The sequence below is a fragment of the Amblyomma mixtum genome, chromosome 10 (assembly GCF_055824585.1).
Source record: "Amblyomma mixtum isolate Tamu chromosome 10, ASM5582458v1, whole genome shotgun sequence".
Lineage (NCBI taxonomy): Eukaryota > Metazoa > Arthropoda > Arachnida > Ixodida > Ixodidae > Amblyomma > Amblyomma mixtum.
Genome location: NC_143021.1, coordinates 125,324,797 through 125,348,778, shown reverse-complemented (window position 1 = coordinate 125,348,778; position 23,982 = coordinate 125,324,797). Strand labels below are relative to the sequence as shown.

The following is a 23,982-nucleotide window of genomic DNA, read 5'->3' as shown; positions in this document are numbered from 1 at the left end:
CCAGGAAACGTACGAAGTGTAGCCCTACATTTTTAGACTTAAACAAACTGTCGTATATTTCAGAGATATACAATGATCTAACAAAACACTAAAAAGGCAGTTCAAGGCTTTGTGATTTCTATAGTAGTTTTCTTTGATGCAATTTATCGAGGGCCTTCGAAAAACGTAAGGCAATATCTACCTGCCCAGGCACAATATTTGCGCCCTACAACTAATAAACAGTTTAAAAAACTGTGTAACCATGGAAAATGTTTATGAAGCCATGACGTGACGACAACACTTTACGATCAGCTAAAAAATCATCAGCGTAACATGCAACAGCATGCTGTAACATTTTCCAACAAGTACTTGTGATAGAAACAGGGTGATAATTATTTACGAAAAGCCAGTCACCCTTTTTATGGATTTCTAAAACTCGTGCACTGCACCAATCAGCTACTTTGTTGGTTTTGGTTAGGTTTTATGGGTTTAACGTCCCAAAGCGACTCAGGCTATGAGAGACGCCATAGTAAAGGGCTCCAGAAATTTTGACCACCTTGGGTTCTTTAACGTGCATTGACATCACACAGTACACGGGTCTCTAGAATTTCTCCTCCAAAGAAATTCGACCGCCGCGGCCGGGATGGAACCCGCGTCTTTCGGGTCAGCAGCCGAGCACTACTGTGTCTCTTGTGGCTATCGGCAAGTTGAACATATCGGTCAGAAAGCCCGAAACCTGATTGGCATGACGTCTATTAATTAAATGCATTTGTAATGCCATTAGGTCCTGACGAATTCTTAGCATTCAGATTAAATGGCATATCATTGATACCTTCGCGAATAATTAACAGTGCTTTCGTTCGGACCATTAGTGCGAACTGGTAGCTATAATCATTCTATCCAAAATAGATTTTGTTTATACGAATAAAAAGTCTATTATTTCGCTTACGTCATTTATACCTACATAAATAAACTTTATTTTATGGCTTACACTACACCAAGTACTTGCGGGTTGAGTCCCCAACAGACTTTACTAGTGTTCTGCTGATCAAATTTTGTCTTGCGTGTTTTAATCTTGTCAGTGTTTTTTAGCTTTCAAAACGTCTTAGCTCATGAGCGGTGAGTGACCTTGATAGCTGTAGCTTATTCGTTCTATATGCTGCAATTACATCTCTTTTTCTTGTGTGTATGCAGAAAATGTGCTCTGGCGCAACCAGTTGTCGATCGCTCAAAGAAATTGATCAGCATCATCACCTTGACTACGCCCATTGCTGGGCAAACGATATTGAGACCGACTAAAATTGCTGCCGGCTACAACCATTTAAGGCGCTCTGTGCAGAATTGTATAAATTGCAAACACGCAGGCTTTCTTCACACTGCCTTCAACCTACCGCTCAGTTCTTTGTGTCAGGCGTATTTAAGTCCGGGGTTGCCATTAGTCTTTTAATCGACCGCAGAAGTTTTCGCCATTTTAGTAGCAGCCACGTTCTGGGTAACATACCGGAAATGCTTGCTAGAAGCTCCTGGTAGTTGTCATAACCACGTACGCCGAAGTGGCCAGCAAAAGTGAAATATTCATATTGATCAAGCGCCTCCCTATACCCCCGCCCCTGGGATAAGGTTCCTTTCACCATTTCGCTCCTATGTCAACTGAAATTTAGAAGAACTTCTTGTTGGGCGAGTTGGTGCATTGCTTGAAGGAACCTAGTTGCGCTAAAAAAGACAAACACAGGAAAAAGCCAAGAGACAGACAGAGCGCAAACTATCAACTGAGTTTATTTGTGTGAAAGTGCCTTATATAGTCAGAATCACAGCAAAAGAACAAGGGGAATGAGAGAGGGGTACAGCCAATCAACTCCTGGTCAACAACAGGTGCGCAGAAAATGGTTTTCCTTATTGTACAGTTTTACAGAAGTGTCGCTTACACATTTATCACCGTTTTCTTTAATGTGATAATCCTCCAAAATCTCCCGCGCTGTTTTGTTTTTACTTCTTCCTAGTATTTTAATCTGCTTAAGCAGAGGCTCGCATCCACTGCAAGCAAGGCAATGAGCAGGCAAGTTTGCTCCTTCTTTATTCCGAATGGATCGGGCATGTTCCCCTGCGCGTTCATTCACGCATCGGCCTGTTTGGCCCTCGTAGGCGCCTCCACACTTCAGTGGGATTTCATACACCACTCCAGTGGCACATTTCACATACTTTTCGGCATGTTTTATGTCGCATCCACTGCCTCTAACTCCTTGGTTCCCGGTTCTCGGGCACAAGGCTGCGAGTTTCCGTGGGGCAGAAAAAACAACAGGGACGCCATGCCTCTTGGCCACTTTTTTTACGTTGTGCGCCACTTTGTGTATATAAGGCAACACCACGACCTTCTTTTTTGGCAGCGGCTCATCCACACTACCTCGATTTCTTCTTTTTATCTTCCTGAGAAGATTCTCGGCCACGGCTGATATGACGTCGCAGGGGAAGCCGGCTGAAAGCAACCTTTCAATTTGATTATTAAAACTTGTATGCATTGCATGCGGGCATGACTTGGTAAGAGCGGATTCCAGGCACGAGCTTGCAATTGCTCTTTTGACTGTCTTCGAATGCGCGGAATCATACGGAAGCAACTCTTTCTTTGCTCGTGGGGCATAGTGCCAGCAGGCGTGTTGCGTGCCGAGGTTCAGGTTAATATCTAAAAATTGCAACGACCCACTAGAAGGAAGCTCATGCGTAAAGGTCAAACCTCGCCCATACTGTCTAAAGGCAGTTAAAATCCTACTCACTGAATCAGTGTGGGCCATTTTCTGCGCACCTGTTGTTGACCAGGAGTTGATTGGCTGTACCCCTCTCTCATTCCCCTTGTTCTTTTGCTGTGATTCTGACTATATAAGGCACTTTCACACAAATAAACTCAGTTGATAGTTTGCGCTCTGTCTGTCTCTTGGCTTTTTCCTGTTTTTGTCTTTTTTAGCGCAACTAGATTCCTTCAGTCAACTGAAATGTCAGCTGGCAGGATATCAGCTTTCACTCGTCGAGTGTGCCCAAGCTGCTGCAGGAGTCGCAGGAGTTCGAGTAGTGTCTCCACACATGAAGACTGCGAAGACTTTATGAGCAGTGCAGTGTTTTGTGTCGTACTCTCAGGTGAAATCAATGTGACGCCTGTAGCTATGGTTGAGGCTGGTGGTAGCATGAAAGTGGGACTTGCATCATTGACAACCAACAGGTAAACATAGTCAGTGCTGTTTGCGATTTCTAGTCTGCGGGCTTATGCAATCTTTGTCACCCCTGACAGAGTGCTGGGCGTTGAAGTCACCGCAGGTAATTCGACGAGCTAGGTAGCGATCAAAAAACTGCTATAGAAACTAATCCAACGCTACCTTCGTTCCACGGAGACACACAGACATGCAGTCGAAAGAACTCGTGAGCAGAGCTTCGTTCTTGCTGCCGCTACTTCAATGATGTCCGATCGAATAACGGGGATGGTTGAAGACACGGAATTTCTTCGCATAATTATAGCGCGGCACCTTCGTCGGGCAATGCCTTCACTACACGGCTGTATTGTTTATGAGCAACGTAACCAGTCAAAGATCCGCCACATTGGAGGCCAGCTTACCACCATTTCATTCTCTTCTAAATGACTCAACTATATCGGGTGTAATGTACTTCACAGGTCCATCTCCTGATTTCAGCCAGCGCTGCCGTGCCGCCGTTTTAGCCCGCGCACCAGGCACTCCCTTAGAGATATGGAGAAGTTTCATGACATAGGTACTGCTTTAGCGCTAAATCCACTTGCATATGATCCAAAGCCCTCACCGACATAGCGGCCCTATCGGAACAACACACCACAGGGACTTTAGTATAAGCTCAGATTATTTTATCCTGCTTGAATAAATACTTTGTAACTGGTCCTTGGAGAGGGAACTCAACACCTCCAGTGGCGTCTGAGATCGCTGAACATTTATATTTGAAGGTTCCAGTGTGAGGAGGTCACCTGTCACTCCAATGTGTCGAAGATCGTTTCAGAAGCATAAATCGAAGGATTTACGCAGGTGTTTACTTAGATACTTGAAGCTCGTGCCTGGGGAAGTGTACTCTCTTTTATTCGCAGCTTTCGTCTCCGCCATGTTCGCATCGAGATAAGGATCTGACGATTTGTGCATAGATGTTAGCACTCTTGCTCAGGAGTGGACATTGAAGCTTATTTCACCTGACGTATGGGAGACAATGTGATGTCTGGTAGAAAAGGGAGAGTAGCACGATACTCCTATATCTTCAACAAGCTAGGTATTATCCTTTTCAGTCCTTTCACTGGTTCGCGAAGAAAATGTAAAAACAGCAAAAAAGAAAGATAGGAAGCCCAGATCAGCAACCATTTGCCAGGCTTAACGCCAATTGAAGGTAAATTAAAAAGATCTAAAGGGTGAAAGAAAAAAAAACTATTTAAAGGGAAGACCAAACGAGTAATAAAACAACACTAAAACAAGAGCAAACCCCAATAAAAAACACAGTGAAAGTCACAGTCACAGGCAGACAGTCAAAACACAGGCTGCGTCTGGGGAAGTGGGATTAAAAGAAGAGACGTAAACGGACTCGAAACAGCTTATGGAGTAGTCGGCCAGAGGAGAAGAGCTCGAGAGGAGAAGCTGCTAAAGGGACGTTGTCGTGGTGGACGTGAAAGGAGACGACGGGTCTGGAAAGGCGACTTCCGGGCGGAGGGAATGAGAAAGCCAATCAGACTGGCGCGAACTTTGTCTGCCCGTTTCAGCCCATATTGAAAATGCACAGATTATCACTTCTACATAACGGACACACTGATGCATGTATGTTCTTCCTGCTACAAACTCAGGGATGGGCAGACACCTGACTCTTCGGCGCCTGCCAGATACCAACACCAAACCTGGACGCCTTGGCTGCAACTGGAGCTCTGTTCAGCCAGTACTACACGCTGCCGACATGCACGCCGTCGAGGGCCGCTATCCTCACGGGGCTCTACCCAATAAGGCTTGGTGAGTGTGCGTTCTCAACGGCCATTGCTGAGGGACTTCATTTCAATTTATTAACCCCGATACTGCTGAGTGGTATTACAGAAGGCGGCGATAAAAATGTTAACATAACACACAAAACTAGGAAACACAGAAAAAAGAAAAGAAAACTATCAGTTATTAGTGTTTATTTACTTATTTATTTTATTTCACCACACTGCAGGCCAGATTGGCCGAGGCAAGAGGGGCATACAAAACATTCAGGAAGCGCGTTCCAGTCGGAAATAGTTGTTGGGAAGAAACTGCGCTTGTATGCGTTTGTTTTGGCAAAAAGAAGCCGTAAAGAGTGTTCTTTGGTGTGACGGCTCTTTCTAGTGGTGCAATGGCTGAGAAATGGAAGAAATAATTCAGAATTTACCTGACACAGTTTTATGAAGAAGTGAAATGCGGTTGATTTTTTTGGCGGACATGCAGCAACAGAATTTTGTTATCGTCCGTAAGTTTTGTTGGCGAGTCGGATCATCTTTATTTATTAAAAACAAAACGGACCGCCTTTTTTGAATGAGTTCGGGTTGATAAATAACGTTCTGAGTGTGCGGATTCCATATATCAGAAGCGTATTCGAGTTTAGTACTGATGAAAGTATTACATGCAACTAACTTTATATTGTTAGGCGTGTGTTTTAGCTTGCGTCTTAAAGGGACCCTGAAATGGTTTCTTCAATCATATTTTATTGCAACAACTCTGTAGAGGTGGTCTCTGCCTGATTCAGAAAGCTGCGCGTGGAACCAGTAATTTACAAACAATTTTTCAAACTTGCCGCTCACAGCCGATTAGGGCGACACCTCACCGCGCGTTTTTAACCGCCTCTACCACATGACATAAACTGGGCAGCCTTGGCGATGGACTGGGCGGCCCTTATCATTGGCTCTGCCAAATGACGTCACGCGCAATTTTTGCAGTATTTCATTTGAAACTGACCACTGATGCTCCTTGAAATACTATTTTATTGATTGCTCATTATTTTTTAAAACACACGTATACAGAGGTAAGAATCCAGCGCATTTCTTGAAATTAATGTGGTACTTCCGGTAAAGAAGGAAATCCGTCTGCTCACAATAGCAGGTGTTCTTGTCAAATCTTGGCGCCCGCCTTTGCGATTTTCCTAGCTGCGCCGACGAGTCGCTGCTATAGTGTACTAGAATTATATATGTCGCTGCTGTCGTCGCCCTGTGGGTCTCGGTATGGCGTATACTGAAAGGCTTGAAGCCCATCTCAGCGGTGGCTGCACGCAGCCGCGCTTCGAGCTCCGGATCCATGCCGTTCGAGCAGCAAGCAGGAGACGCATATGTGCGAAAACTTGGCCGGCGCGCCGCACCGATCGTCACCAGAAAGACTGCCAGCTAACTCGAGCAGCGACAAAACATGCCTGCTTATGTTGGGAGCTTTCGGCAACGGCATCGCTCGCGGGCTTTACGAGCGACGAGCTCTGCTGCTGCCTGGCTGCCGTGGTCGTCGCTAGGCCTATAGCTCGTTTCACGTCGAAGCCGCAGCGGCCGGCGCTTCAGAACTCTCCTGAGCTATAATAAAAGGCTTACTCTACACATCGCTTTACAGTCGACAGCATCATCTCACAATAAAATAATAGTATGGTCACTTTCCGCGACGCCTTCAGCAGCGAAGCGAGCGGGCGCCAGGCGAGCCGGACCGCAACGTAGGGCCAGCGGCAGCTGCAAGGCGGTTGTGCCCAGAAATTTGCTCGTATCACAGTTGTTACCTTTACCAGCAGCTAAGTATTGGTCAGCGATCCTCAAAAATGACACATTTTTTACATTTCATGGCCTAGGGCTTATTATTTACGTCAAGAACACTCTTTAGCTCATTTTTTATGACGCCGGCAGACGTGATCCAGGCCGGTCGGCCGGCCGGCATGCTCGGTGTACTTGACGTTCGCACAAGGAAATACAAAACAGCCATTCTACCAGAGATGATGCTTCGTAGATTCGAGCAACGACAACATGTCTGTTCAAAAGTGGAACTTTCGGCAACGACACCGACTACGGCAACGCCGGGCGACGAACTGCGCGTTGGTCCCAGGCTGCCCTAGTCGTCGCTAGGCCTAATGGTTTCGCATCGAAGCCGTGGCTGACGGCGCTTCGGAAGTCGCTTGCGCTATATCAAAAGGCCTACTCTTCACATCGCTTTACTGCGAACTCGTCCCATAATAGAATATATATTCGATTTCCACGACGCCTTCAGCAACGGAGCTAGCAGTCGGCAGGCGAAGAGCCGCAGCAGCACCAAAGCGGCTATGGGATGATATTTGCTATTATCGCATTCATCACTTTTACGATCAGCTCGGTATTGGCCAACGACCGTCAGAAGTGATGCATTTTTGACATGCATCTATCCCAGGGCTTGCTATCATCATCATCATCATCAGCCTGACTACACCCACTGCAGGGCAAAGGCCTCTCCCATGTCTCTGCAATTAACCCTGTCCTTTGTCAGTTGCCGCCACTGTATCCCCGCAAACTTCTTAATCTCATCCGCCCACCTAACTTTCTGCCTTCCCCTGCTACGTTTGCTTTCTCTTGGAATCCACTCCGTTACCCTTAAGGACCAGCGGTTATCTTGCCTTCGCTTTACATGCCCTGCCCAAGCCCATTTCTTCCTCTTGATTTCAACTAAGATGTCATTAACCCGCCTTTGTTCCCTCACCCACTCCGCCCGCTTTCGATCTCTTAACGTTACACCTATCATTTTCCTTTCCATAGCTCGCTGCGTTGTTCTTAACTTAAGCTGAACCCTCTTTGTTAGCGTCCACGTTTCTGCCCCATAGGTGAGTACCGGTAGGATACAGCTGTTGTATACTTTTCTCTTCAGGGATATTGGTAAGCTACCATTCATGACCTGAGAGAATTTGCCATATGCGCTCCACCCCATTCTTATTCTTCTAGTTATTTCCCTCTCATGATCCGGATCTACGGTCACTACCTGCCCTAAGTAGACATATTCTCTTACTACTTCCAGCACCTCGCTACCAATGGCGAACTGCTGTTCCCTTGCTAGGCTGTTGAACATTACTTTGGTTTTCTGCATGTTAATTCTTAGCCCTACCGTTCTGTTCTGCCTGTCTAACTGATTGATCATGCTTTGCAGTTCTTGTCCTGAGTGGCTTAGCAAGGCAATGTCATCAGCGAATCGCAAATTACTCAGGTATTCTCCGTTAACTCTTACCCCCAGCTGTTCCCATTCCAGTCCCCGGAACACCTCCTGTAAGCAGGCAGTGAAGAGCATTGGCGAGATCGTGTCTCCCTGCCTGACACCTTTCCGTATTGGAATTTTATTGCTGACTTTATGGAGAACTATAGTAGCTGTGCAATCGTTATAGATATCTTCCAATATTTTCACATAGCACTCTTCTACACCCTGATTCCGCAATGCCTGCATGACAGCTGAGGTTTCCACTGAGTCAAATGCTTTCTCGTAATCAATGAAGGCTATATATAGGGTTTGGCTATATTCTGCGCATTTCTCGATCACCTGATTGATAGTGTGAATGTGATCTATTGTCGAGTATCCTTTACGAAAGCCTGCCTGATCATTTGGTTGACTAAAGTCCAAGGTTGTCCTGACTCTATTAGCGATTACCTTAGTAAATACCTTGTAGGCAACGGACAGTAAGCTGATTGGTCTGTAATTCTTCAAGTCCTTGACGTCTCCTTTCTTATGAATTAAGATAATGTTAGCGTTCTTCCAAGCTTCTGGTACTCTCGAGGTCACAAGGCATTGCGTATACAGGGTGGCTAGTTTTTGTAGCACAATCTCTCCTCCGTCCTTCAACAAATCTGCTCTTACCTGATTCCCACCAGCTGCTTTCCCTCTTTGCATTGCTCCTAAGGCTTTCTTTACTTCCTCCCTCGTTACTGGCAGGATGTTCCATTGCTGTGCTCGACTGCCTCCCTCAGTAACTTGATGATTAGATTCGCTTCTGTATAGATTTGTGTAGAATTCTTCGGCTAATTCATGTATCTTATCCATATTGCTGATGACATTGCCCTGTTTGTCTTTTAGCGCATACATCTGGTTTTTACCTATGCCCAGTTTTCTCCTCACTGGTTTTAGGCTACCTCCGTTCCTTAGAGCATGCTCGACTTTCTCCATGTTAAACTTTCTTATGTCGGCTACCTGGCGCTTATTTATTAACTTCGATGGCTCTGTTAGTTCTATCCTGTCTGTGGAGTTAGACGTCCTCATGCTTTGAGGTTTCTTAATCAGATCTTTAGTCTCCTGAGATAGCTTGCTGGTATCCTGTCGAACAATCCTTCCACCTACTTCTGCGACGCACTCTGTAACGATAGCTGTAAGATTATTATTCATCGTTTCAGCACTACGGTCGTCTTCTTTAGTTAAAGCGGAAAATCTGTTTTGCAGCGACATTCTGAATTCCTCTACCTTCCCTCTTAATGCTAACTCGTTAATAGCCTTTCGCTTCACCGGTTTCCTCCGTTCCTTCTTCAAATCTAAGCTAGCACGACACCTTACCATTCTGTGGTCGCTACAAGGGACCTTACCGAGGACCTCCACATCCTCTACGATGCCAGGGTGTGCACACAGTATGAAGTCTATTTCATTTTTAGTCTCACCATTGGGGCTCTTCCACGTCCACTTCCTGTTTGCTCGTTTGCGGAAGAAGGTATTCATAATCCGTAAATTATTCCTATCTGCGAACTCTACTAATAACTCTCCCCTACTGTTCCTAGAACCTATGCCATAGTCACCTACCGCCTTGTCTCCAGCTTGCTTTTTACCTACTTTTGCATTAAAGTCGCCTATCAGTACAGTGTACTGTGATTTTACTTTGGTCATTGCCGATTCCTCATCCTCATAGAAGCTTTCAACTATCTGGTCATCATGGCTTGATGTAGGCGCGTAGGCCTGCACCACCTTCAGCTTGTACCTTTTATTAAGCCTAATTACGATAGCTGCCACTCTCTCGTTAATACTGTAAAACTCCTCGATGTTGCCAGCTATATCCTGATTAATGAGGAATCCCACACCTAGTTCTCGCCTATCAGCTAATCCACGATAGCACAGTACATGCCCGCCCTTTAGTACTGTATACGCCTCATCTGTCCTCCTAACCTCACTAAGCCCTATGACATCCCATTTAATACCGGCTAATTCCTCCAATAGCACTGCTAAGCTAGCCTCACTTGATAAGGTTCTTGCGTTAAACGTTGCCAGGTTCAGCTTCCAATGGCGGCCTGTCCGGAGCCAGAAATTCTTAGCACTCTCCGCTGCGTCACAGATCTGACCGCCGCCTTGGTCAGTTGCTCCGCAGCCGCTGGGGACTGAGGGCCGAGGGTTAATTGGTTTGTTCATAGAAGGTCGTGGCCAAGTACTACACCAGGGTGGCCAAATCCTGTTCTGGTGAGGAAGTGCGTTGTCGGTTCTGGTCACCGAAATCAGGCCGCACTCCAAGCCTGGGTATGCAATTCCATCGACAGGCGGAGGTTTTTTTTTTAATCCGGTGGAGAATTGCGTGGCACCGGGATTCGAACCCCGGTCCTCTTGCACGCGAGGCGAATGCTCTACCTCTACGCCATCGCTGCAAAACCCTCGTGCTTGATATAAACGTGAACAAACAATACTAGCGCGTTTTTCACTCCCCGGCGGCCGGCACCAAGGCTGGCAGGCCGACCCGGCGTGGCTCGGCCCCGAGCGCCCTGAGGAGCGCGCGTACGTCATCACGACGCTGCCGCTCTCCGCCCTCGATTTCGCTTCCGCTTCCCGTCGTTGCGTCTGCCGCGCGCGGCTCGTCGTTCACATCTAGCAAGTTGCACGCAGGCGACGAGCTGCGATCGGACGTTGCGACGCCGTTCGCAACAGCGCACCGCACTGAATCGGACTCACTTTTCGCACATGTGTCTGTGACCACCGGAAGTAAACAAGCAGAGCGCCATTGCTTGACGTATGCATGGGCGGAGCATCGGCCCGTCTTTTCTTTTTTATGCGAAGCATACTACTTTAGCTACCACTTCAGCCCTTCACCGTGGTTATGCGCCTCCAAATCACGTGACACATGACGTCACACCACGTGACACGATGACGTCACGACAGTAGAGAAACGGGACCCACCTCGCGCCGTCGCTGTGGTTGTGCACCTCCAAATCACGTGATACATGACGTCACACCACGTGACACGATGACGTCACGACAGTGGAGAAACGGGGGCCCACTCGCGCCGTCGCTGTGGTTGTGCGCCTCCAAATTACGCGACACGATGATGCTTCGCATTCTCCAGGCTTAACCAAGTTAAGCCTCAGCCATTTTTTTTTCGGAGCCAGCCCCGCGTGTATGAGTTGAGGGTAGTATGTGGGGGAGAGGAGGAACATCATTTTTAATCGGCGATATCTTCGGTGTTGATGGTGTTCACTTAACAATTTTTGCGGTGTGGCGACATGTGATGGAATACCGACCTCTCGTGGGCTTTTGCTAACCGTAGCAAAGAGCTTTTCAGGGTCCCTTTAAGAAGCAAAGCTTCGTGAACGCGGCCGAGCAGATTTGAGAAATGTGAGCGCTCTAATTTAGTCTTTTAGTAAGAGTGACTCCGAGGTATTTATAATAGGGAACCTCCCGAATATTACTGTTCACAAGGTGATACTAGTAAGAGCTCACATTTTTCTTTCGTGTAATCTGCACAAGAACAGTCTTGTCCATATTAAGGTTCATATTCCATTTTCCACGCCATCGACATATTTTTATCATGCATTCTCAAAGCGTCTGGTGGTTTGCTACTGATAATATTTTTTTACAAACAGCGCAGTTTTCTGCGAACCGATTTATTGATACTGAATGGGAAGTTTAATCAATTATATTTTTTATATATGTTAAGAAAAGTATACGTCCTTACACGTTTCCCTGGGGGACTCCTGAAGTGACAGCAAGTGTTTTGGAACAGGTAGCGTTTACCTCGACATAATGAGTTCTGTTTGTCAGATAAGCTTTAGGTTTGGTTTAGTTTATGGGGTTTAACGTCCCAAAGCGACTAAGGCTATGAGAGACGCCGTAGTGGAGGGTTCCGGAAATTTCGACCACCTGGGGTTCTTTAACGTGCACTGACATCGCACAGTACACGGGCCTCGAATTTCTCCTCCAAAGAAATTCAGCCGCCGCTGCCGGGATCGAACCCGCGTCGTTCGGGCCAGCAGCCGAGCACCATAGCCACTGAGCCACCGCGGCGGCTCAGATAAGCTTTAATATACTCGACAAAATACAATGTAAGTCCAATCAGCTGCAATTTATAAATAAGTTTGGAAGGCGGTAGTTTATCGAAGGCTTCCGCAATATCGGGAAATAATTCACCTACCTGTCCCGAACTATCTAAGATGCTAATGAAGTCACCAACAGGTGCAACTAATTATGTAACAGTAGACATGCATTTCCGGAATGCATGCTGAGCCCTTGATGAAATACCCCTGTCATTTAATAAATCATTAAGGAAGCCAGCAACGACATGTTCTAACAGTTTACAACATGTAGAAAGAATTGAGGCTGGCAGATAATTAGAAACCGTTAGTTTATCCGTTTTTATTGTGAAAGCTGCACTACACTAGTCGCTCAGCCATTTCGCGGAGCTCTGGAAAGGCCTAGCTGCGCATGCGCGAGGAGCGGGTGGCGTCACACGGCGCATAGCTGGCGCTCCGGGGCCGCCGTCAGAGCCGCGGTCGCGCGTTCTCCATCGCCTCGCCGACAGTCTCTGTTTGTTCCTTTCCTCAAGAATGCAATTTTCATTTTCTTCATTACGACCCCTCTGTCTTCTTTCGCTACCACTTCCTCCCGTCCTCTAAGGTGCATTTCGGGTGTCCACCGAGATGACAGAGAATTACTGCGCCATTTCCTTTCCCCTAAAAACGTTGCGTTCAAAGGGCCAGGCATCGCACCTTACGGGTGGTGGCGTTCCGTGGACTCCCTGGTAGCGCTACAGCATGCTGTCGCGTTCCACTCCTGAAGGCGAATCTTAAGCGCCATTCATTAGCAGTTAATTAGTGTGTAGTCATGAATCAGTAACTAACCATTAAATAGTAATTTTCATTTCTTAGTAGTTAGCCGTGAAATATGTGCGACGTCGCCCAGTGGTGACGTCACCAGTGCCACAGAGGCAGTCAAAGTTCTGCGGAAAAAACTTTCGCCTCTACGCGCTTTAGACAAAGTGCCGATGAATTTTTTTGTGAATGGGAACAACACGACCCTTTGTGCAGTCATTTTCCAAGTCACTTGAATGCAAGGAGACTGAAAAAAGCCTAGCAAGATGCTCAGAGAGTTGAGGCGCATACCGTTAAAAATAACATTTGGAATAAAGTCGGACCGTGGCCTTCGAGATGTTTATCCTGAACAGTTAAGATAAAACTCCATCAGCGGGAACGATAGGAATCTCGTTAGAGGCACTGCTCGCTCCGGTACTGCAAGAGCCATAACAGAGGTGAAGACACTTTGAAACTATCGATTAAATAGTTCTGCGATTTTCTTGGGCTAAGAAACTAGTTTCCTACCTTCATGTTTTATTTCTCGCAAGGTTTTCATATTTTGACTAAAGTGACGACAGAATTTGCTAGCTTATGAGTTTAGGAAGGATCGTAGGGTGGTATTAATGTAACGAATTTTCGTAGGAGATAGGCTATGAGCTAATGCATATTTTAATGTCTGCAGGGACTGTAAGGATGTAAAATGCTTACGGCTATGTCGTTTAAGTTTGCCCTTAATATGAATAATATTGCGACTCACGAAAGGGTGTTTGCGCTTCATTCTGACCTTTCTTTTAGGTATAAATTTTTTGACCCAGAGTAAAATGCTATTCGTGAGGCGCTTCAATAAACTATGGACATCATCATTAAGCGTCATCAGCCCGATCAAAATCATGTACATGTGCAAAAGGCAGATGCGAGTGTTTTCAACCAGATCAGTAGACCATGAGAAAAACAGCAATCGGTGATCTTAAATACCCAACATCCATCTGAGAATAATTCATCCACCAATAACATATCCAGAAGTGCATTATTACGCGTACAGTCACGAACAAATTGCTTAAGGTTTAGAGCTAACATGATGTCCATAAGAACATCACCAGAAGTGCTGTTCCCATAAGCAGTCCTGTCCAAACCTGGTAAATTGAAATAACCTGTTAAAATCACTCTGTTTTGATGTTTAGTTGTCAAATAGTCACACAAAATTTCAAGAAATGCAATGCCCTCAACGGAAGCACAATAAACAGCACAAATAGAGAAGATAAACCGAACTAGCGACAGTCAAAATAGATTTCCCTGGTCAGGAATATGGTCAAAGACAGTAACCTGGAAAGACGACTTGAAAATAACTGGTACACCTCCACTCCTGGAACCCCTGTCCTTTCGGAATAGCTGGAGCCTGGTGTTGTAATATCATGATCACTCATTTTTTAGGAGACAATTGCGAATTCTAGCCTGTCAGTTTTGTTGACGATACTTCTGGCGTTTAGGAACAGCACGCGTAATTCCTGCATGCGGATCGGTAACCGCTGTCTCTCAGAGGTAGCGCTGCGTCCGACAGGCGCTGGCACATGCGTATTTCACGCATCATTCCCCATGTAACAGTCGTCATCGATTTTGAGTTTACCAAATGTGAGAAAAATTTTCTTGCTACAGTCTTGTTTATTTTTTTGCACTTTACCAAAGCAATTTGCGCCTTCTTAATGTTTCAGCAGAATAGTCGTTCTCCACTGAGAATTTGGTTCTCTTCAACATTTTAGCATCGCCCATAACCTCTTGCTTTTCTAAGTAATACTAAAGAAGCAGGATAACAGGGTGACTAGATGAACGGCTAAATCTGTGAATGCGTGCCACGGATGACCAGGTACGTTTAAGTTTATCTTGGAAAACTTCTTTAATCACTTTCCGGCGCAATGTTTCTTCAGTCTCGTCTTCTTCTCTTTGAATCCCGAAAACAATCAAACTGCTTCAGCAACCTTTCTCCTCAAGATTAGTTAACTGAGGTTCCAAGATTAGATAATTGATATGATCTCTGATTTCTGCGCCTTTTCTTATATCTCTATTATGTTTTTTTTTTATTTCATTCATGCGCAAGCCTGAGTTACGAAGAGTGGCTTCTATTTTCTCAAGTCTACTAACTACATTGTAATGAGGGAGGAATTACTCATTGACATCCACCTGAGTGCAGCCATACGGCTACAAAGGAAAGCTATGCGGCTGTTTTAGAAACTTCGCAGTTAATGAAAAATTCGTCCTGGTCCGGGGTTCGAACCCGGGACCACCGCTTCACCGGAGCAGTCGCTCTACCAAGTGTGCTAACCGGGACGGCAAGTTTATGATAGGGCGAGAGCGAATTGATCAATAACTCGATGTAGGACCACTCCACCTCCGTCTACTCCTCCTTGGGGATTCACGTTAACATTTGACTACATTGTCTAAATCAGTTCGTATAGCCTGCTGACCATTAACAAGTTGCTTTAACATCTCAGTGATAGCAGGATCAGAACCAGATCCAGGACTTTGCTACTGTAAAGAAGAAGAATCTACTCTTCTCCACAGTTCGTGATGTATGGCCACTACGTAGGGACTCGCGCTTTATTGGTTATCAGGTTGAGCGTCCCAAAGCGACTAAGGCTATGAGGAACACCGTAGGGGGGCCTTCCTTAATTTCGACCACCTTTGTTTTTGTTTGTTACCTGGAATGACTTCGCACGCTACGCGGTCCTCTAACATTTCACCTTCATCGAAATTCGACCTCCGCGGCCGGCATTGAACCGGCGTCTTTCGGGTCAGCAGCCGAGCAGCATAACTGCGGACCCACCGCGGCGGCTATTGACTCGCTGTGTACGTGTGCACAAGACTAAGCCCAAAACAAACAATTGAAAAAAAACTAAAGTTATATGCAACAACATTGTTTATCCCAGCACCGATATGTTTTTATACCGTTTTGGAGGACGCGGTATTGACTCAGCGCGGCCATTTAAAAATACCCAGTTTTGAAGCGAAAGCTGTTCATCTTACTTCCCAAGATCCTGGAATAGGCCGTTTTGTGGGCCATGAGGATGTGAATTACAAAGAACGAGATGAAATGTGTACAGAGGAGGAATTAGCGAGGATTGGTGAAGCTGGCGTGAACCTAGCGGCAGTTTTTTTACAGAGCGATGAGAGGCGACTAGCACTGAAGCAAGTACTAAACTGACTTCTGCGGCCACTGTGCCGATGTTCATAACGTATGCGCTTTCCGGCGCGGAGTGGACACTGTTGTGGCCGCATGTTTATCTTTCATCGGGAATATTGAGCACGTCGTGAGTCTTCAAATAGAGGTGTATGCTTTAGCCCCATAAAATGCCCAATCCTGCTACTGTGCCTGGAGACAATAGAATACGCATATGTTTGATGAAAGAGAACAGTGGTGTCAAAGAGATCATCCGCCACGCGTGCAAGAGGAGCAGGGCTCGAATCCCAGTACAGCGAAATTTTCCACCGGGTAGTAAAAAAAAACGCGAGTCGATGCAATTGCATAACGAGGCTTGGGGTGCGGCCTTATCTAGGTGACCACAACCGACAACGCGCTTCCTCACCAGAACAGGATTTGACCACCCGTAACACTTGGCCTCCTACATGAATAAGCAAATTACCTTTTGGTCCTCAGTCCTCAGCAGCTTCGTAAGAACTGACCAATGCGGTGTTCGTACCTTTCACGCACCGGAGGGTGCTAAGATTATCTGGCTCCACCTAGGCCGCCATTACAAACTGAACCTGGCAAGAACGGGGCGGCAGAATGTTAGGTGGGTGTATGAAATTAAGTCGTTTGCGGGGATATGGTGGCCGCAGCAGGCACAGGACAGACTTAATGGGTGAGATAGGGCAGAGGACTTTGTCCTGCAGAGGGCGTAGTCAGGCTGATGATTATGATGTGTGGTGAACGTCACCACCGTTCTTCGTGAATCGTTAAACACTGACGCGTGCCAAAACTTTCCGAACAGTGACCATGAACCTGAAAACGTTTATTGTACAGAGCAGAAATAAAGAAGTATAAATGGCACAACACGTTCTAGGTGAACGTGTGCTCACAAGTGTGTAAGATTTCGAGTGCATCTCTGACGTGTCCTTACATATAAAAATGTTGGCATGGATATGAAACATCAAACATCTGGTTTGCTAACCCAAAGCCCTTGCTTTGACAGATAAAAGTAGCTTCTGTTTGCTGCTGCAAAGGTAATTCATTACCTGCTTTAGGAAACAGTGTGTGGGTATCAAGAAAAGGAGCACAACGCCAAAATAAGGCTAAATTGCTGAAAATTGTGGCACAATCGCTCCGCAAGGATCCGCAAGCAGCCCAGGTTTAAAATATACAGCTGCCAAGGAGATCTTGCTGGCTTGCGCAGCAGGCGGTGTGGTAGTTGCGCGCGTCGTGCTCATTCTTGGGCTTCGAGCGAGTGCGAAGCAGACACTAAGGCTCATGTTTGGCTCGTTCTTCGCGCAAAGCGGCGTAAGTAAGCAAGACATCATGACTTTGATACAAGGCTGCTTGGGCAGATGCCAATGAGTAATTACTTTGTTATTACATATCTACTTCACCAAAATTTTAATCGACTGCTTTACCTTGTGGGTTTTCGCTCAACCTCTAACGCCACTGTTTACTCAGTAATACAACTACAAAGACTAACATCAAGAAATTGCTCATGATACAAAAAAGAATTCTTCGTCATGTTGCAAATCTCCAAGAATTGAGTTATATAGAACACGCCTTCCAAGCACTTTCCATCATTCGCCTAGATATCCTATATCCATTTATACTTCTGCAACTAAGCTGTTTTTTCCCTCAACCATGTCAGAAATTGTTTATCAACTTTGGCCGCCTTAGGATCACACCAAGCATTAATTCACACACGAAATGAGGATGTATTGGTTATATCATTTTTTCGTAGTAACAAATTACACTCGTTAACTCATAACGTTTCACGTACCTTAAATGCATTTCAAAACACTACTGGCTATAAAAGAAAGGAACTGCAGGGCCACCTCGTTACACGGTGAATACTTGTGTACTGTTAATATCATCGTTGTTATTGTTTGCTGTGTTGGTTAGCTCGGTGTCGTACTTGTGATTGGATCGTTGTTTGAATGCATGTCGTATTTAGTTGTATGTTGATTGTAATTTTTTTCTGTGTACAGCTAGTGCTTTCATTATTTTGTACTATATCACTGTCTCTATTCTGTGATTTGTGTTTTTGTCATTTATTGTTATAGTATGATTCATAGTTATTAAGGGTTTCAAATTAGTTCTCGCGTGCTGTACGCTTTGCCTTGTACTGGATAAAAGCTGCTAACGCAGCTTGACAAGGTCCAGGAAACCATCCAGAGATGTCTGGTAAGTAAATTGAATTGAATTGAAAGTGATTGGGACGTTCTCAATAATCCTTTCAAAATTGGTCACCTTCCCTAGGTAATTAACTTGAAATCACCCCCATCAATTATTCCAAGTAAACCGCGTAGTTGGACGCTCCATGTAGCTGACTGGAAGCTATTCCGGGAAAAGGCCTCTCTTGATAAACTGTGTGCATGTCATCACGAGATTGATGAACTGAACGAAACGTTTACATCTTGTTTCATTACTTCGGCACGTCATGCTACTTCTCAATCCTCGTGAGTGGTTCGACAGAACCATAAAGTGCGGTATAAAAAAGACTTTCGAGAAGCGAAAAAGGCGCAGAATAACGCCTGGTGTTTTGCAGGTAGTCAACACTTGAGAATCTTATTACCTTTAAAAAGAGGAGAGCTAATGCACGGCGTATCCGTTGGAACCCGATCAACACACCTAATCGGCACAATATTGAAAATGTATTGCCAAAGTGTGGTCCTGTAAAGAACCACACGGAAACCATCTATTTCCAGTATTCGGCCAATTGCCTGTGCTGCTGTGGAATGTCCTTGAAAAAAAAAACTAGATATCGTCCATAAACAGTGCAATTACATAAAAAATGTGGCAGAAAATTCACAAATAAACGGCAATATCTCTCCGTTCACAACTGCTTTTTGCACAGGCCCTAGTACAAAAACAAACGTAGATGAATAAGCAGATATCTTAGGCAAGCATTTCTCAAGTGTTTCAAGTTCTTCAAACTACACAGAATCATTTTTAAGTACAAAAACAAAACTGAGAAAAAAATTTCCAACAGGTGGTCCCACAAACGAAAGATTTAATAGATTAATCATAATCCATGAAATAAACAGAGTACGAAATGCTGCCACATTTTTCACAACCTTCTGTAGAACAACTTCTGAAATTGGGGAACAAAATCTAGAAAAAATTCCTGAAGCTCGAAAAAAAAGCCCTGATGGTGCTATTTCTGAAACCTGGAAAGCAGCCAACTTCCCCTGATAGCTTTAAACCAAAAGCTGTTAACAGTTGTTTGGCCAAGTCTTTTGAAAGCATTGAAAATATCATGCTAACTCTCGTGATTTAATGTCGTGAACTTCTTGACATCAGTGCGGTTTAAAAAAGGCATCTTCGGTAACAGACAATTTAGTTCGCCTCGGAAATACTGCCCAGAAACTTCCATACATAAACCACACTCCCTTGCTGTCTTCTTCGATCTCGAAAAGGCATATAAAACCACTTGGAGGTTCGCGATACAATGCGACCTAGAAGACCTTAGCATCCGCGGAAGGATGTTGAACTGTCTAAATGACTTCCTGTCCAACCGTTCTTCCTTCCCCCGCCCCCACCCTTTGGTCATGGTCTCTCTCAAACAAGGCCTACAGAACGAACCGACCCTCAACCTTAGGAAACCGGATTGCCAGTCAATGGACAACAGAAATTTCTAGCTATAATTTTGATAAAGAGCTCAAATTCCTTCCACACATAAACAACCTGAAGAAGAAAGCTTCCCTATCCTTAAATGTGCTAGAGGTGCTTTCACGAAAGCGGTGGGGTCTGATAGAAAATGCCTTTTGGACATTTATCGGGCTGTAGTACTATCTCTGCCTAGATTAGGGGTGCGTCCTGTCTGGCTCAGCGAGAACATCATAGCTAAAACGGCTGGACCCCGTACATAACCTTGCTTTACGTCTCTCAACTGGCGAATACAGAACAGCCCTCAAAAACCCTCCCTTACGGACAAAAGAACTATGCTCACATGCACGTATGTCTTGAAAGTACTACGTTCCCTGCAGGAACACCAGTGGTGTCGCATAGTTACAAAGTGCACCTCTATAACACTGTTAAACAATAAACCCTACTCAATCAGACGTATGCTTCTCCGCTTTGAAGATTTTTACCAAAACATCGAAATACTAGATTCCTTTTTTGATCTCGCCTCAAGGCACTACCGAGGTTTAGAAGAACTTTTTGTTGGGCTAGATGGTGCATATTGTAAGAAAAGAACAGTAGCGCAACCAAGACGAACACAAGAGAGGACCACACAGGACTAGCGCTAAACTTCATCTAACTTTATTCACTAACAGCGCAGCAAATATAAGGAAAACCAGGACACGTGCAGAGAGATACCTGTTTCCACACAACACTATCTGCAGAACCGTTCATTATACGCCATTTCCCATTTGAAGAGGTTCACCGACGTATCGCTAACACAAGATACACCTCTCTTCCTTATATGAAATGCTTCCAATAGTTCCCTTGCCCTTGTGTCTTTGCTTCTACCTAAAATCTTTATCTCATGAAACCGTGGTTGACACTTTTTGCAGTACTTGCATCTTGCCTGTGGCAAATGTTCTGCCGCTCGAGGGCATTCATAACACTCAGCGCAGTGCTGAGAAAGGTGTGCACCACTTACGTCCTTCACTGACCAGGCGTGCTCACCTGCCCTTTCATTGATGCACCGCCCTGTTTGGCCCACATAGGCCTTTCCGCATGACAGCGGTATTTCGTACACCACCCCGATGCAGCAATTCACGAACTTCTTTGCATGTCTGATGCGGCACCCACTCTTGTCTTTGCTTCCGATGCGCGCACAGAGCTGTGCCAGCTTGCGTGTGGCCGAGAAAAGAACCGGTACGCCATGTTTGTTGGCCACTTTTTTCAAGTGGTGGGCTACCTTGTGCACATATGGCACTACTTCGGGTTTCACAGCCGCTTTTCTGCCGTCACATGGCTGCTGCATCTTGATGTCTTTCATCTTGTTTAACAGGGCTTCAGCAACCGCTGTGATGATTGTGCCAGGAAATCCTGCCGAAAGTAACCTTTCAACCTGCTTGTCATAGCTCCCTTGCATAATATGACAACACGATTTCATGAGAGCCGATTCAAGGCAAAGCTTGGCAATGGCAAAAGCTTGCAAAACCGAGGCCCCATGGTACAGCCTTCCCACTGTATCTGTCTATATATCAAAACACTTGAAAAAAACAAACACCACACGAACACATATTACAGAAAAACTGCGCACGACAAGAAAAATACCTGAACGACACAGAATTTTACACTCACTGCTCAAAAACTGCAGCTCATGTTCGTAGTGCGGTGATTCAAGGAATCTGACACAAAAATAGTAAGGCCGCCAAACTGTGCAACTATTTTTCCTGCCGAATGTTAGGATTTCTCTGTAGCTGTAAGCACCATAATAAATAATTGCATTGAAATAGCATACCCTACCCAGATTCACTAAGCGTGCTCACGGCACTACACTGCTGAAATTGAGTCTAACCGTTAGTAGAAAAAGTAATAGCATAGAAAAAGTCAGAACACAGGGACATATGATGAAATACTGCTGTGTGCCGAGCCATGTTTGAACAGATGTAAATGAAAAAGCCGACTGATGAGCTGCTCAAGCTCACATTCATGAAATCAAGGAAGTTTACATGCCCCATAGAGACTGCACGAAATTTATACATAGTATTGTGAAGGCTAAATGACAGGCAACTTGGGGTAATGAAATAAAGAACAAGCTGAATTTTGTGAAGCGTGTCCTCGGAGATTGGAAGATATGTGCACACCAGGCATATTTTATAGAAGTAATTTCACGTCGTCTCTGCTTAGGCCCCACACACCCGACGCATAACTTCTTACTGATGAATCAAAACAAACCTCTTTGTGAAAGATGCGGAGAAGAGCTCACACTAAGCCATATTTTACTGTCATGTTCAAAACTTGAAAAACTAAGAAAAAGTATTTTACTCAATTTTTCGGAACAGATCCCTTTTCATCCATTGCGGCTGTTGGGAGATATTACAATTGTTGAAATACCGTACGTTTTTAGTTTTGTTATGAGAAGGCGATTTCTTGATAAACTGTAAATTATAGCCCAGCGCATCTCTTGTCTTTTATAGACTTCCGCAACTTCCTCATTCTGGAGAAAAAGACCCAGGTGTTTGTTTCATTGGCTGGGAGCCTTGAAATCCTTTCCCAGCGAAGGGTGGCCGCTGAATTTGCCTGAACTTCTTTTAAAACTTTTGCCATCAGCGATTTGAATTTTTTTTATTTTTTCTTCAATAGGGGGTACGAAATAACTTTTTAGGACGTTTACTCCACTTGTTTTGCACTTTTTATAAAATCCTGCAGAAAACAATTTGCCCCGCCGCGGTGGCTCAGTGGCTACGGCGCTCGGCTGCTGGCCCGAAAGACGTGGGTTCGATCCCGGCCGCGGCGGCTGAATTTCTTGAAGGCGAAATTCTAGAGGCCCGTGTGCTGTGCGATGTCAGTGCACGTTAAAGAACCCCAGGTGGTCGAAATTTCCGGAGCCCTCCACTACGGCGTCTCTCATAGCCTCAGCCGCTTTGGGACGTTAAACCCCAATAAACCAAACTAAACCAAACCAAAACAATTTTCGACGCCATGTGTTAGGCGCATGATAGCCTTAGATGCTTACGCGCCACTGAACTCAATAGAACCGTTACGGATAACGTCTTTTGCTTGTGGTATAATTGCCCTCATAACACCTATCTTCTGCGTCACGGCCGTGGGGTGCGGTTGTGACGGCAGCAGCCTGATGCCTAAATTAGCCACCCCTCCGTCGCATGCAGACATTTCGGCTGGCACTGTGCTTTTCCTTCAGCTCGTCCTGTCTGGACTCGGACCTTCTCCCCTGTCCTAGTGGGAGTGAACATTCACTCGTAACCTTGCTGGGTAGTGGGACGAGTTCAATTCCTCGGCATAGAATATTAGCATAAAATAGCATAGAATATTCCTTAGCATAGAATATTCATTGGAATATTCCAATCACTTATATTATCAACCACAATACTGTAGAATTAACAGCAAGATACAAGTACCTTGGCGTGCATCTTCAGTTTGACCTAACATGGCATCACCATATCGACCTCACCATAGCGTCTGCTAGCCGCTCACTTGGTCTCCTTAAACATACCTTCAGACACGCCCATATACACGTTAAAAACTGGCTTGTATAACTCTAATACGCCCTAAAATCAAATATGCTGCCGCCATTTGGGGCCCTGAACAAACCTACGTTTTCACTAACATCGAATCCTTACCCTACTACTACTTACCCTCACAAATGTTACAGCATTCAATAAACGTGCCGAACTGGAAGTTTTGGCGCATCACAGTAAATTTGTCCGATTAATAATTTTCCACAAGCTTTATCAGCACCCATACCTTGGAACGGACTTCTTTCAGTCACCTCATGTCATCTTTCCACGCCGTGATCAATCTTTCAAAATTAAGCCCCTATAGTGCCATTCAATCAATCAATCAATCACTTTATTTCAGCTTTTTTTTTACAAAAACTGAGGGCGGCAAGAAAAAATCAGTCATTACGACCGCTTGACAAGCCTCGCCACCCCTACAAAGAGGCAGTTTGGTAGCGACTATGATGGTTACTTGATACACTGGTAACAACGCACGGTACACGGAAAGACAAGGCATGTAAATATATGTATAAAAGGAAACATTTTTTTTTAAATACGTGCATAAAAAGAAACTTTTTTTTAAATACATGCATGAAAGGAAACTGTTTTTATTTTGCATGGACAAGTAGTATTTCCGCACAAGAGAATAAAGGTTTTACACAACATTTGCGGTTCAA

At 45.1% G+C, this 23,982-nt stretch overlaps 1 pseudogene; it reads left to right on the top strand.

Annotated features, from left to right (window-relative positions):
• Positions 1-23,982, top strand: part of LOC149326869 (arylsulfatase B-like) — a 109,885-nt pseudogene that overhangs the window by 922 nt on the left and 84,981 nt on the right.